The sequence below is a fragment of the Mus musculus genome, chromosome 11, assembly GCF_000001635.26.
Source record: "Mus musculus strain C57BL/6J chromosome 11, GRCm38.p6 C57BL/6J".
NCBI lineage: Eukaryota > Metazoa > Chordata > Mammalia > Rodentia > Muridae > Mus > Mus musculus.
This window is the reverse complement of record NC_000077.6, coordinates 108,710,942-108,724,820: the sequence shown is the minus strand read 5'-3', so window position 1 is coordinate 108,724,820 and position 13,879 is coordinate 108,710,942. Positions and strand designations below refer to the sequence as shown.

At 41.5% G+C, this 13,879-nt stretch overlaps 1 protein-coding gene and 1 long non-coding RNA gene across 13 annotated transcripts in view; both read right to left on the bottom strand.

Annotated features, from left to right (window-relative positions):
• Cep112 (centrosomal protein 112) overlaps positions 1–13,879 on the bottom strand; it is a 435,401-nt gene that overhangs the window by 135,795 nt on the left and 285,727 nt on the right. The gene's annotated exons all lie outside the window — the stretch shown is intronic.
• LOC115487814 overlaps positions 1–13,879 on the bottom strand; it is a 34,258-nt gene that overhangs the window by 17,919 nt on the left and 2,460 nt on the right. The window contains exon 2 of the long non-coding RNA XR_003949791.1: positions 1–13,879. This exon is cut by the window's left edge and continues 17,919 nt beyond it. This is a non-coding gene — a long non-coding RNA (uncharacterized LOC115487814).

Sequence of the window (13,879 nt, the reverse complement as noted above, 5' to 3'; positions counted from 1 at the left end):
AACAGACAGTGCTACTGTAAAATTCTTATAGACACTTCTTCAGGAAATATTTGTTTTTAATTTTCATGGATATTGTCTTAGTTTCTTTTCCATTATTGTGATAAAATATTTTGAGACGAGCACTTAAGAGTGAAAGGGTTTCTTTTCACTCTCAGATTCAGGTTACAGTCTGCCATGGTGGGGAAGGCAAAGCTTTCTGAGCTTGCAGCAGCAAATATGCCACCCACAGTCAGGAGAATGGTAAATGCATACTAGCTATCATCAGCTTGCTTCCTTTTCTGCAATGCAGGATTTCTTGCCTAGGGAAAGCTGTCACGCAGTTGGTAGTTCTTCCCACCTCTATGAACACAAGATAATCACCCAGAGACCCCCACAGGATAATCCGAGAGTCTCATTCTGAGGTTCCCTTCTCAGGTGATTCTTGATTTGGTGACAATGACTACACTGGTCATCACAGGTATGTATATATTATTGAAACATGAGTTTGAGGCCTGCATCATCTACATACTGAGACTCTGTTTTATACATATTTCTTTTTTTATTGGATATTTTCTTTATTTACATTTAAATAAATGTTATCCCCTTTCCCGGTCCCCACCCCCTGAAACCCACTATCCCATTCTCCTCCTGCTGCTTCTATGAGGGTGTTTCCCCAACCACCCACCCACTCCCGCCTCTCTACCCTTGCATTCACTTACACTGGGGCACTGAGCCTTCACAGGACCAAGGGCCTCTTCTCCCACTGATGCCCAACAAGGCCATCTTCTGCTACATATGTGGCTGGAGCCATGGATCCCTCCATGTGTACTCCTTGGTTGGTGGTTTAGTCCCTGGGAGCTTTGGGGGGGGTCTGGTTGTTGATATTGTTGTTCTTCCTATGGGGTTGCAGACCCCTTCAGCTCCTTTGGTCCTTTCTCTAACTCCTCCATTGGGAACACCATGCTCAATCCAATGGTTGGCTGTGAGCATCCACCTCTATATTTGTCAGGCTCTGGCAGAGCCTCTCAGGAGACAGCTATATCATTAAAAGGTTGTTTGTTTGTTTGTTGGTTTGTTTTTAGATTTACTTATCTGTTTGCTTTTTTGGGACAGAGTCTATGCAGCCCTGGCTGTCCTAGAAGGATGTATTTAAGTTAATTTCTATTATATGTACTAGTGTTTTGCTGAGTGTATGTCTGTGCATTATGTGTATGCCTGTGCCTTTGGAGGTCTATGGTCACATTTCTTTCTCATTCCATGGCCTACCACCATAGGAGACACAGGGTGTCTCAATGGAAAGCAGAAGCAGAACTGACAATGGGTTAAGGAAAACAGAAAGAAGCCCCCTTCCCCTCACCCAAATGTAGGAGGAGCTTGCAACTTGAATCCCAGAAAAGAAATTAGAAAGTTTGCTACCTAAAGAGCATGATTTGAGAATGCAATGTAGGACATGGGAGATGGAGATTCTAGACAAGGACAATTCTTGACATGTGCGCCCTCAAGGAGAGAGCCGTTTTCAGTTTTGGAAGAACTAGAAGCAGGTTTCACATAAACTAGGCTAAGGATTAGGGCCCATTTCCAAGATCTATCACGTATTTATGCTGGGATGGGGATGAGGGCAAGGGCAGATGGTAAGACTAAAGATGATGTGACCATGACTACAAGGGCTCCTCAGAGGCTAGTCTGACCTAGCCCTGTAGGTACTAAGTATATAGGTTACATCTCCTAACTTTCATGGAAGCTGCCTGGACAGACCTAACTTCAGTGATGGCTTATTTTGGTCTGTTCCAGAATGCCCTAAAATATTGTAGTCTTTAGCTCCTTTTATTCCTTGGTCAGAGGCAGTGTGAATTACAACCCATAATTCCCAACCATATGGGTTTAGGTTGCTTCCTCAAAGAGCTACCTGCTTTTTGTTTTTATGGTGATGTTTTCAATTGGATTTGGGAGGCATCACAGTGTTATCCAAAGCCACGCCTGAAAAGAGTGTGTTAGAAAACTTGGGGCTTATAAATACCCCATGTTCTTCTGCTGAGTTCTCCAAACTGCTGGGGTTTTCTCTTTCAGGCCCTGGTGGCAGCACCTCCTTCTTTCTTAGTGCTTTCCTTGGGGATGTGCCTGACACACATAGACACAGAGTGGTCCCTTATTTCCTTTCAGAACAAAAGTAGCACCACTGGCTGTCAGATGCCTCACTCACTGTATTACTTTATCCCATTTGGAAAGGAGGTGTGGTCTTTAACCTTCACATGGTTTTCTGGTAGGGATTTGTCTAAGTTCATTGTTGGGCTGATTTATCACAGCATTGGTGAGAATCCTCTAGATTTCAGAAGAGAAAAAACGTCAATAAGAGGATGACAGCAGAAGGCTACAAAAAGAACAATGACCCATAATCTTGAGACACCACAATAGTTTGCATAAAACCTGTGACTTCTGCATGTTGGTTTTGCTACATCAACCCTGCTACAGTGATTGTTCAATGAAAAGAAAGCCCAACCACTTGAGATTGTTTATCCGAATCAAGGGAGGAGTATCAATTCTGATAACGCCACAGGAGTTTCTGGAGTGGCACAGACACATTAACTACCAAGATCTCCTCACGCTATTCTGAACTTAAACAGATTTACTTTAAACAGCTTTATGTGCAGTAAGAAGCAAGCTGGTCAGTTCGGAGCATAACTACAGCAATACTCAACTAATTACCTATCCTCCTGAACACAGAGGCATGGGACTCACTGATTAATCATGAAAGCAAATACAACCCAAAAATAAAGTTTTCACTGAATCCACTACTCTCAGCATGTAATTATTTATCTAATTCACGTCATGCAGTTCTGTTAAGAACAGACTTCTCCAGACTAACTACTCAAATGGAAAGTCGTTTTGGGGTTTGATCCTCATTCAATTTCAACCAAATATCCAAATTCATTTCCAATTCACACAAAAACTGCAACAGTTTCACCTAAATCAGTTTTCTACAAGTTAAACATCCCTCCTACACTCAGATGTGATTGTAGAAGTGCTTTGATCTTTATTCCCAAATTTATTGCTCTGTGTAATCCATGACAAAATGTAATGTGATTTACTGTATCTCTGCATGACAGCTCAGCAGCTGATAGAACTTACTAATTTACCATAGGAAAAAAACCCTCCTGGCACCAAAGTATACAGATCATAATGGGGGCTCTTTAGTGTCAGTTTACAAAGATGCTTATACAAGCTGATCCTAAGAACTTCAAAAACAATTTTTTTTATGTTCTTAATGAAGGAGATTTTTATTCCTTAAACATGCTTTGTAGCTGCAAGCAAGTCATTTTGGAACATCTTGCTTTTGTTCTCATTAAAACAATGTGGGACCAGTCATAGACTGATGCCCCTTTCTCAAAGAAAAATACTAATTTCCTACATTTAATTTCCACTAAATAAAGGATCATGAAACATGGGGATCCAGAAAATTCTTTACAAAGTACATTTACATTCATGTTCTACATAAGAAGGAATCAGATAATTCAGCACTGTATAGTGTTGTATGCACGCAATGGGATGAAGACTCCTCTTGGAGTCACTAGTCACAGTCTCAGTGACATAAGCTCTCTATCAGGAATCTGCAATCAGACCAGAAACGTCACACCAGATCTCTTTCAATGTGAAAGTTCTCTGACTTTAAGATTTTAGCAGCTTTCTTATTGTTTAAGTCAGTTTTCTTTAGCACATTTGAGTTATGTTTATTTTATGTATAAGATGTTTGCCTGCATGTATCTGATGTCTACCATGTGTGTTCCTGTGCCTGTGCGAGCAGCCGAGGGTGTTTTCCCTGGAGCTGAAGTTATAGATGGTTATGAGCTATCCTGTGGGTGCTGTGAATACTGTGAGCACCAAGTGCTCGGACTGCTGAGTCAGTTCTCTTGCTGCACTTCCTTTCTAAAGAGAGAAATTTAATGTCTACAGGTGCATGTACACATGTACAAAATTAATGGAAGTTCCCAAATTCACCCCCACAAACAGAGCTAACTTTACAGCAGGGGCATGAATATAAATCTAATGAGTCCAGTAGAGGAGGCCGCACGACCCACACTAGATCAGTCTGGGCTTTCTAAGACAAGACTCTAAGACAAACCTGCATGGAGACCCAATCATTCATTTTCATTCTGAGTTTTGTCCATCCAGTGAAAAGAACTGCTGTGAATTAGTAAGCACACACCTAGTTGGCTCTTAGTGCACACTTCCTATCGAAGCTTTGCCTGTGCAACCGCCCCTCCCATCTCCAGAGGCGCCTGGAGAACAGGCCTGGGGAAGAACCACTTGCTTTTCTTTGATTCTGACGCTCAGCCAAGGTTTGGAAACTGTTCTAAAATAGACTGGACTGTGCTTAGAGTCTGTATAGCATTAGCGCTTTGGAGTGGGCTGGGGCTGATGATGACAAACCGTATCTGTAGCTTACCAACTTGACTCAAAAATAAGGCACAGAAATATGATTTTTACTGTTATCAAAGGAATTTCTCACTCTAGGTACTTTTTAAAAACTTGTTTCAGATTCCTGTACGAACTTGCATGTTTACCCCCCACCCTCTCTCTCTCTCTTTGGCTCTTCTGCCCTTAAGGCAGCAGGTGGAGAGAGCCCAGTTGACTGCCTTGCAAACAGTCTGGAGCACAGACACACGTTTTTCTCTAGTTTTTATAATTTACCTGACTGGTGAACAGTCTGGGATACAGGGACGTTTGTTCTCTATTTTTCATAGTTTACTTGCTTGAAGAGGCAAGAGCTAACTGTCTAAATTCACTCAACTCTCCAAAGCTATAACTGTCCCTCCCTAAAAATGATGGTCTTTTCGACTCCTATTATTCTCCTGACCCTTCTAACTTGATGTGAAATTAAGAGAAAATGTTTTTCAAGCACAACTCCCAGAGCCTCTGGCAGCCAACAAAGATATTTGTAAATATCTGCTGCTAAAGCACATGTCCCCTTGACAGTTCAGGCAACAAGCTTCAGTCTGGCAGAGCGAGCTGCAGGTGTGAGCTGGCAGCAGCCCCAACTTCACCCCAGACTCACCTCAGTACTGTTCTATCTAGTCTCTTGCCTGTCTCCCACTCACCTCTGGCATAAAGGCCAACAATTTTTTTTTCCATTTTTTATTAGGTATTTAACTCATTTACATTTCCAATGCTATACCAAAAGTCCCCCATATCCACCCACCCCCACTCCCCTGCCCACCCACTCCCCCTTTTTGGCCCTGGTATTCCCCTGTACTGGGGCATATAAAGTTTGCAAGTCCAATGGGCCTCTCTTTCCAGTGATGGCCGACTAGGCCATCTTTTGATATATATGCAGCTAGAGTCAAGAGCTCCGGGGTACTGGTTAGCTCATAATGTTGTTCCACCTATAGGGTTGCAGATCAAAGGCCAACAATTTAAGGTTTATGCCAATTCAAGAAATCTTGAGCCAAGGAATTTTTTTTTTAATCATGGACACCATGGAGCATGTTAGACGCCTGTTTGCAGGGAATAAAACAATCATTAGATGTGGAGATGAATCCTTGGAACTGTGGAGAGTGGACCAGAAAAGAGCAGGGAATTGTGGCAGGAATTCAAAAGAACTGTTGCCAGTGGACAGGATGCTGTGTCAAGTCCTAAGGAAACCACAGTCTCGAGGAGAAAAAGACAGTAAAGTCGGGCTAGCCTAACATCTATTTCTCAGAGAGAAATCCACATTTTAGAAAAAAACAAAAACAAAACAAAAAAGAAACTGCTTTTTGAATCCTTACCATCCACCTTTCTGCTCTGTCTCTGGAAGGACACTGGCACCCAGACAGACTCATGAGTGCACTTTCTCCCCACTCCCACCCCATGATTCTTAAGGACAGAGCTTCAGCTTTAGGGTTCCCTGTCAGAGAGCCAGGTAGAAGGAGAGGTACTGACAGACCTGAGGACAGCAGTCACCTGTGCTCCTCAGAAATGGAGGATAGAACATTGCCTTTGTCTGGACATAGACCAGTCTCACAAGTTCCCTTGCGTTTTCTTCCATTTCCAATTTTCTAAATATCACTTGAAATTTTCCCTAAGACAACAAAGCTTGGTAGTTCTGACTACTCACAGAGCTGTGCAGGCATCACCATTATCCGGCTCTCTTCTTCCTCAATCTAAAAGAAACCACCTACAGCAAAGCATCACATGACATTCAGCTGCTAGAAGTTCCTGCGGGACTTTCTGTTGCTGTGAGTTTGTTCACAGAATTTCATAAAAAGGTGCATTTGATATGTGACTTTTCATGTCTATCTTATTTCATCTCCATAACAATTTCAAGATTTAGCCACATTGTAGCACACATCAGCATTGTCCTCCTTATATCAATACCATTTATTTCATTGTATGGATTTATGACATTTTGTGATCTTATCAGAACATGGATGTCCGGGTTGTCTCTGCTCTTTACTGTTGTGACTCATGCTGCTGAGAACATGAATATCTATTTGTGTGTAGATATGTCTTCAATTCTCTTAGAATACACACATGAGGCAAAGCATTGAGTCCTAAGGTAAGTGTTTAAAACATCTGAGGCATTGCTGAACTATTTCCAAAGAAGCTACATCACTTGATACTCTGGCTGTCAGAAGTATCTGGGTAGCCTCTCCACATCTCTTTCCCCACAGTTTGACCTTCCCATAGAGCGTCTGCGTCCTAGAGCGTGAGAGCACTTACTGCCTATTTGGATTGTGTTTCAGGACACTGAGGACATGAATATCTATTTGTGTGTAGATATGTCTTCTTGCTGCAGTGGTTTCTCCTGGAGAGAAGTCTACTCAGACTCTCCGCTCACGTCTAAGTTATCCGTGTTGGTGTGTGTCTAAGTTGTATTCAGTATATATCAGACTTGTATGAGACAGAAAGCTTTTAAGTATTGCCTCTATTTTGTGACATGTTTCAGTTTCTTTATGGCACTGGGGTCTCTGAATCACAGAGGTTTTAAACTTTGCAGGAACCTAATTTATTCTCTCTTCCATTGCTTTCATAATCATTGAACTATCTAAATAACTTGTTTTGTTCAAGTTAATGAGGATTTTATAGTATATTTATTTGAAAATTTTTATAATTTTAGTTTGTAGACAAGTTTGTTAAGAGACTGACAAATTCACGTTTTAAGCCGGCAATGTTTTTAAGTATCTCATTTTAAAGGGTGGATTTTGCTGAATGTGGGATTTTGATTAATTTCAGATGAGAAATCAAATTTTTTTCTGTTTTAGTTTTTGGAGGTGTTAGAATCAGATCTAGAACCCTGTGCATGCTAGACAAGAGCTCTTATATCCATGCTGTGTCCCTGCCTGTGCATGCTGGGCAGAGGCTCTGTCACTGTGCTGTGTCCCTGCCTATGCATGCTGGGCAGCGCTCTCTATAACAGTGCTGTGCCACCACCCTGTTTACTGTGAGAGAATCTCACTAAGTTGTGCTCAGGTTGGTACCAGGACTCAAAATTCGAACCTTCTGCCTCAGCCTTATCCTAAGTAGCTAGAATTACAGCCTGTGATTCTCCTGCCTCTGCCTCCTGGGTGGCTGGGGCCACAGTCCTGTGATCCTTATGCCTCGGTCTCTTGAATACCTAGGGTAAAGTCCTGTACCAGCAGACCAACTGTCCCTATTTCTTCAGAAAATTCCTTTTATTTCTTAAACATAGAATAGGCTGCTCAGGGACCAGCACTACTGACTGCAGTATTTCTCACCCTGAGTTTACACTTGACGCTTCACATGCCTCTTAACTATTTGACCACAAACTAGTTATCTGGAATATTATAACATAATAATTCAGAAAATGTGATTTTCTTCTCTCCTCCACTAAAGTTATTTGTTGTTGTTGGTAGTTATGTTGTGTTACTGTTTTTTTTATTATTTTATTTTTATGGTGAAAAAAAAGTGTATATTTAGAATTAGCCATCTGGACTCAGTTTAGATGATCCCAATCTTATTGGCAACATCTAGGGCATCATAACCAGGAGCCAAGCGAACATATGCCTTCTTCTCTCCGTCAGGCCTTATCAGGGTATTGACTTTGGCCACATCAATGTCAAAGAGTTTCTTGACAGCCTGTTTGATCTGATGCTTGTTGGCCTTGACATCCACAATGAACACAAAAGTGTTGTTGTCCTCTATTTTCTTCATGGCTGGCTCAGTGGTCAGTGGGAATTTGATGATAGCATAGTGGTCAAGCTTGTTTCTCCTGGGCGCACTCTTCCGAGGATATTTTGGCTGCCTCCGGAGCTGCAGGGTCTTGGGCTGCTGGAAGGTTGGTGACTTTCGGATCTTCTTCTTTTTGTGGCTGTGGACGCCTTTCAGCACTGGCTTCGCATTTTGGAGGGGCAGGAGCTTCCTTCTTCACCAAGATGGTGAAAAGGATGGCCCAGCCTAATTCCCATCATGTTACTGTTTATTTAGAGACATTTCTGAACTAATTTGTAAATTCTGTTTTATTTGTCACATGTAGCAACATGTAATCTACGGTTGGCTAATGTGTGGTTAGGTTATGATGGGTAGAAATGCTTAGGTGTTAGGCAGTTGTCCCAATGCTTGACTTTGTATAGCCATACCTCAGTATATATATACTCTTCCTTCTATATGGTATCTATACTCCATGAGGAGTTCTTATTGCTTGAATCTAGGTAGAACAAAACCATAATTAAAAGAGGGGCAGAAATAATACAGCTTTAATTCAAAGGCCAGTTCAAAAGATGATGGAGATTCCATTTGGTTTATATCACAGGACATGAAGCTTGTGGGCCAATATGGGAGATACTCAGGATCAGGAGGAACCACATCAAAATGGAGGTGTCAGGAGTCCAGCTATTTGTAGCTTCCTTACCCAAGGACCAGGAATGCACGTGGGGATGTTGAGATAACCTTGGCAATAACTGATTTCTGAGTGCAACCACAACTTATCTTAAGCAAGATTTATCCTGAACCAGTTTCAAACCCACTCCTAAACTCTAAGCCCACAGCAATGGTTAAGCACGGATATTATGGTTTGAAGTCAGGATGTATTATTTTTGTGATAATTTTGCTATGCATTTGACCAGTGAAACAACCAATGAAAGACTGAAGATTATAGCAGAGGCATATCTTGGTAGGTTACTAAATATTCCCATTTCTCTCCCTACCATTTATCATTTGATCTATGTGGCCTTGGATGTCCTCAAACTTATGACAATCCTCCTGCCTCTGCCTTCCAATTGCTGGGATTACAGTCATATACCATCATATCTGCTTATGCATCACTTTAATGTAGAAAAGAGTGTTAGGTAATTGAAACAAAGTTCTTTCATATTTATGCTTCAAGATGAAGCTAAACTAGCTATGAAATGAACTCACATCTACCCAGGCAGTCCTTCCTTCCAATGTTTTGAGGGGTTATATTCTTTGCTTGAAATATACCTTACTGCATTAACCAAGTCTCATATGATAGCACAAAAAGTAAAGACCCTGTTCATCTCTAAAAGGATCATCTCTTAAGGATAATTTCTAGGTCATTCGTTTAACCAGTTCCTAGCTACACTCACTGACTATTCTTAGGCAATGTTCACTGAGTTCAATGTCTTAGTGTTTTGTTTAGTTTCCTAATGGAAGAGCAGTTTTGTAAAACACTGAGAAGTGCTGTTAAGTTTGAATTTTCACAGAATGAAATTTAATAAAGTGAAATACTATTATGGATTATAGATCCTAGATGCAAGCTAATCCACAAGAATGGAAACGCTTTGGTTTCAGGTTCAGTCCTGAGCTGCAAGAACCTGCTGCACACTCAGCACAGACGAAAGGGGCGGTACACCAGGGACCCCGCAGAACAACCTGCACCTTTACAAACCTCTCAGTGTAGCTTAGGAGAGCTGAATTAATTACCTAAATTTTCTAAAAAATATGCTCTACCTGGTCTATCAAAGCCAAAATATATGCTAGCTTAAGTAATATAAGAGGACTTTGAATTATGTTTCACAAAATAGAAATGTCTTCACATCCATGACACTTCTGTATTCTAAGTCTCTGAAACTTGTTTTGTTTGAGGCTGGGAATCCAACCCAGGGCCTCACACATGCTAACCACATGAGCTATGCACTGAGTCCCCTCAGCCCAAAGCTTAAAGCAAACAGTATTCAGACAGTTTTCCTTGTTAATATAAGTAAATAAATCTAGTCACTCAGCACATATGTTTGCATCACTGTATCATACCAAATCTCTAGAAGAGACATGAGGAAATACTTCATTCATATTTGTTTTTACTTAACATATGGAATTTAACTTTTTGTACTAAGTATACACCCACTGACATCATTTACAAATCCCTTATCTGAGTTTAAATTACAAGAAGCTATATTTGGGAATAATTGAAAAATTTCTGATGCTTTACAAATTATTTAAAATATACTTATATTTAGAATATATATATGTATATATATATAAATTTATACTCACAGTTGAGTAGCAATTGAGAATGAAGGTAATATTAAACATCAGAGTGAAAAGGGCTAGAGATGCAGTTCAGTTAGTAGAATGCACCTAACATGTACAAATCCTGGGTTCATCCTCAGAACAGCAGAAAACTAGTCACAGTGGTGCACACTTGGAACACTAGCACTCAAAAGGAAGAAGAAGAAGAAGAAGGTCAGAAGTTCAAGCTCATCTTGAGTTTAGATCAGTCTGGTCTGATCTGAACTGGTCTGAAGGGGAGAGGAGCACCTGGGGAGATGGCCCCATCAGGAGTGTTAGTCTCACAAGTGTGAGGATCTGAGTTTGATCCTCAGAACCCATGTTGAAAAATATCTAGGTGTTATGCACTTATTATCCCAACACATGAAGTCAGAGACAGGCAGACTCAGGGGCTCTGAGGCCAGACTATTTACTGAGCTCCAGGATTGTGAGTGACTCTGTCTGAAAACAAGGCAAATGATTCCTGAAGAAAAGCATGTGGTTATTTTCTAGCCCCTGTATGTATATAAAAAAGTGTACACACACGCAAACACACACGCAAACACACACACACACACACACACACACACACACACACTGAAAAATAGTTATTGATGCCTAGCATAACTATCCTTTGAGAGGCTCCACCTAGCAGTCAATGGAAACAAATAGAGACCCACAGCCAAACATTAGATGGAGCTCAGGAAGCTTTGTGGAAGAGCTGGGGGAAGGATTGAGGGACACGAAGAGGACAGGGACTCCTCAGAAAGACCAACAGAGTCAACTAATCTGGACCTTTAGGGGTTCTCAGACTCTGAACCACCAACCAAAGAGCGAGCATGGGCTAGACCTAAGCCCCCTGCACATATGTAGCAGAAGAGCAGCTTGGTCTTCATGTGGGTCTCCCAACAAGTTAAGTGGGAGCTGTCCATGAATCTGTTGCTTGCCTGTGGATCCCATTCCCCTAGCTGGGCTGCCTTGTCTGGCCTCAGTGGGAAAGGATGAGTCTAGTCCTACAATGGAGGTAGGATCTGTGTGAGAGGTACTGGGAGGAAGGGGGCTGATATTGGATGTAAAATAAATACATTTGTTTGAAAAAGAAAACAGTTATTGAAACTAGAACCTACAGTTATCCTAAATAGGAGCCATATCTTCAAATTCTGTTAACAGGATTATAGTAAGCACTATCATGCAATGTGAGGCCCCAGTCCACTTATCAAAAGACAAGTCAAGTCTTTTATGAGTCATCCTTAATGATGAGAAGTCATAAAATTCTCATCTACATCATCACTTCAGTGTGTTTTTAATTATTTCACTATTTCTACCCCTAGTACCAAAGTCTCCCAGCAGTGGTCTAGAGGTGTGGGGACCCTGGTGATATTAAGGGTTGCCCCTTCCCATGGATGGATTATAAAAGTCAATCAAGTGGAAAGCAGTTGTCAGCAGCGTGAAGTAGGGCACGTGAAGGGCTGGTGAATTATGAAAGGAGCAAGGAGGGACCACAGACGTCACATCGTTACAGGGGGCCTCTTAGGTTGTACTACAATATTGACTGTGGGTTGATGACTTTTGCATTTTTTGTTTGAAAGAACAAGGCTAGCATGCAGAGCATGTCGGAAAAACATCATTTAGAATGGAGAACTCTTACATGCATCGAGCTAACATGGCCAATGGCGTGTGGGGACTTTGCTCCTGGAAGACAGCTGATAAATGAAGTCTTTCTGTGCTTCCTTTCCCCTGGCTTACAATGAGCTCTTTGAAATCCATCCAAATAATATCTTGTTGAAAAAATAATCGGAATTAATGAAGACATGATGTTAGAAAATCTAACTCTGATTTGCCCAAACCATAACTGAACTCTCAGAGACTCAGCTTCTCTCCCTGTCTCACACCAAATCCCTTTCCCAAATGGTTTTAGCAGTTATGCATTATTTTCAAAAATTTAGGCAACATATTTTATGTAAAAGTGGATAAATGTTTTACTTTTTTATTCTACATAATGTTACTTTTCTGTGAACTTAAACTGAGGGATCACTCTCTGTGAAGTGTTTTCAGTCTCACTGTAGGGAGAACACTCAAGATCTAGGCAGCTGTCTAGTCAACAACTTTTATCACACACCAGACAGCATTCTAAAGACAGCAATCTACAACCAATGAGAATAAAAACAATTACAATGGTAAAACCTAAGACTTGAGAAATGTAGACAGACATGGTGAGGGGAGGGAGAAGGGGGGAGAACAGGCCTTTGCTCCCAGCACCCATGAGGCAGCAATAGGACAATCTGGTCTATACAGGAAGATCCTGTCCCCAAATAAAAACAGTCAAATAACTGGGAAATATTTGGAATAAAAAGGCAGGCTATGATAGCACAAAGTGACAGGGCCCAGAGCAACAATATGATACAGAAGATGTGGCTTTGAGTGATGAGTAGAACTCTAGACAGGGACAAAGCAGCAAGGCTTTAGGTAGGAAACAGCTTGGCCCAGTCATCGACGGCAACAGAGTCACTTGTTTGGACTTTGTAAGTGAAGGCAAAGAGGGAGGAGGTAAGTTGGAGAGCTGAGTACATGGAGGATAAAGGTTAAAGAGGAGTTTCCATTTTCTTCTTAAAATAAAGAGAAGCCACAGGAAGGTTTGCAGTAGGGGAATAACATGATCACATCTATTTCCAAAAGATGATTGATGTGCAAATAAACTGTCAAAGGTAGCAAGGGTGAAAAGCAGAAAAACTAGGTAGGAGCCACTTCAACAGTCCAGTCAAGAGCTAATAATGTGTCATATAGAGGGATAATGTTACAAAGGATGGGAAGTGGTGTGGTGTGATATGTGTGTAGAATCACACAGAATTAGCAGGGCTTTCTGATAGGTGGAATGTGGGACTGCAAGAAGCATGCTTCACTCCCAGCACGTGGGAGGTAGAGGTAAGCAGGTGTCTATGAGTTCTGTAGAAGCAAAGGTTTTCTTTTTGAGAAATTACATGGGTGAGACCTAGTAAAATTTCACAGCAGAACTTTGGGAAGAATGTTGGATACACAGGTTTGGAGCTCAGGAAAAAGAGGAATAGAGACACAAACTGAACATCAGCAGGACAGCATCAGCCTGTAGAAGGCACTTAAGGCTCTGAGACTGGGCATGCTATCTTAACAAGTGAGGAAAGAAACCTTAAGGGTGTGTGAAGATAAGGCAGGGTCACTTACTGTGGTAGAGTAGGTGAAGCTGATTAAAGAGAGGCTCCTGAAGAGGGTCATGTGAGTGGAGTTCTTTAGAGAGGATGGTGACCGGGTGAGTCCAGAAGACTGAGGGGTCAGTTTCGATGAAGACTAATCATCCCATTTAGAGAACATCTGTTGGTCAGACCAATGTCTCTGTGCACTGAGATGACTAAGGACCTCATTGCCATTGATGAAGGAAGGAGCTCAAGTGGGAGAAGAAGTGAGAAGGCAGTCTTTCAGAAGACTG